Source organism: Etheostoma spectabile, chromosome 13 (genome assembly GCF_008692095.1).
Source record: "Etheostoma spectabile isolate EspeVRDwgs_2016 chromosome 13, UIUC_Espe_1.0, whole genome shotgun sequence".
In the NCBI taxonomy this organism is placed as follows: Eukaryota; Metazoa; Chordata; class Actinopteri; order Perciformes; family Percidae; genus Etheostoma; species Etheostoma spectabile.
Window position 1 is genome coordinate 17,540,554 of NC_045745.1, and position 250 is coordinate 17,540,803.

At 40.4% G+C, this 250-nt stretch overlaps 1 protein-coding gene across 3 annotated transcripts in view; it reads right to left on the reverse strand.

The window, feature by feature from the left end:
- Positions 1-250, reverse strand: part of fnip1 (folliculin interacting protein 1) — a 41,609-nt gene that overhangs the window by 27,011 nt on the left and 14,348 nt on the right. The window lies entirely within an intron of this gene.

The following is a 250-nucleotide window of genomic DNA, read 5'->3' on the forward strand; positions in this document are numbered from 1 at the left end:
GTTGGGGCAAGGTCAGATGAGTCTGGGCATTTAAAACTTTAACATTGACATCACCTGGTCTTTCCAGACGATGACTGAGAACAATCCATGACACTGTCAGGTCTCAGCTCTCCAAAGGGGGCAGTACAAGGTATTAACTCTGCAGGGTGCCCAAACTTTTGCAGACGCCATTTTTTTGTTTTCTGCTATTTTGAAAGTGTAAATGATGGAATTAAATCTAACTTTTTGTGACATATTATACGAATGTCTA